The sequence below is a fragment of the Ruditapes philippinarum genome, unplaced genomic scaffold, assembly GCF_026571515.1.
Source record: "Ruditapes philippinarum isolate M1 unplaced genomic scaffold, ASM2657151v2 ctg2396_1_1_1_1, whole genome shotgun sequence".
Taxonomy (NCBI): domain Eukaryota; kingdom Metazoa; phylum Mollusca; class Bivalvia; order Venerida; family Veneridae; genus Ruditapes; species Ruditapes philippinarum.
The window spans coordinates 122,659-124,384 of NW_026856189.1; positions in this window are offsets into that span (position 1 = coordinate 122,659).

Below are 1,726 nucleotides of genomic sequence, written 5' to 3' on the forward strand. Positions count from 1 at the left end.
TAATACAGTACATATAATGGATATTAAAGAAACAATGCAATTATTGTGTTTACTTTTGTATCTGTTTGAGAAGACTTTGTATGGTATAAAGAGAAAACATGATAAGAGTACGAAAGACCGCCAGGGACATTTCATCTTCATGATTTCCCGATTTCAACTTCACGAATTCGCGATTTCGACTTCATGAATTCACGATTTCAACTTCATGAATTCACAATTTCAACTTCACGAATTCGCGATTTTAATGTTGAATTTATGAAGTTGAAATCGTGAATTTGTGAAGTTGAAATCGTGAATCTGTGAAGTTAAAATCGGGATTTCATGAAGCTGAAATCTAGAATTCGTGAATTCCGTATATTGAAAACTTGAATTCAAGAAGTTAAAATTATGAATTCATGAAGATGAAATCGGGAATTCATGGAGTTAAAAAACTCAACCGGTGTTCGTATAAGAGTAATTGCATTGCTGTCTCAACTTATTATTTTTACTCATATGTTTGTTTTAGACTGCCCGATCAAATGTTTGTTAAGTGTCACATGCAGTCTAATTATAACAAGATAAAAATTGTTTATGCGCCTTTTGTAACGTCACCAGACAAAATTTAAGGGTTCATTTGGTTTAAAGGACTAATTGATCGATCCGAATAAGACAACATCTCCTTATGTAATGGTAAAAATACAATTACTTCGTTGCAGACGTGAAATTAACGAGAAAGTGCACTTTGTAATTGCATCGATACACTATCTACACTTTAAAATAATTGTAAATCACAAAAAACAAATGTCTTTTACGGTAAGTATTCTTAAGAATACGCTGCAATGTTGCAAAGGTTTATGAAGCAACATGTGTAATTATAATAATTTGAAAGGGTAGTAGTGTCATTATATAGAATTCACACATCATTGGTTTTAAATACAAGTCAAAGTTCATCTTTTTCAACTTAGAAGTATTTGATATTGTTTACATGTCCTCTAAGATAATCTTTACAACACTGTGTTTTAGTTTATGTTTCTTATCACTAGTCTTCAAATTGGTCTTTCATTATTTTTAATTTATAAAAGTAATATTGATACGCATTTTTGTACCAAAGCAATGCAAAGCATACTGAGATAAATCATTATTACTGCATTATCAAGGTCTTCCCCACATATATTTTATAAAAAAAAAGCATTGCTCCTCATTTCGTCGTCCTTGTGTCCTTTCTCGGTAACGGTTCAGTGCCTTTTGGGTGCCCTGCTGTTGTGGCTGGCTTGTGTCCGTAGGCTGCGTCCTGTGAACTTTTCCTTTGCCTGGTTTTTCTTATGTTTTAATCTTTATTATTTATTTTAAATGTTCTTCAAAAATATAAAAGTATATCTTGATGAGCGTCAGCAATTAATAAGAAAATGTTATGTTTCTACAAAAGAGATGTCTTAAACCTTGACGACTCAAATTACTTTATATGTCACAATAAGATCGTTTACAGTATGATCTACATGCATAAATTCAAACAATTTGCAACTTTAAGAATCATGTGTATAATTAAATAACTGATGATCTAAAGGCTTCGAAATTAAATATTGCACCTTTATATACAACATATGTGCCATAGTATAAGTAATTTTTAAATGATATTTATAAAGCAAAGTAGTTTAGAAAGTTCATTTACGTTCAATGTTCGCTTCGCAAGTTTATTGACTGGCTGTCTTCATGTTTAACGTATTGGTATCAATGTATCTGAATGACC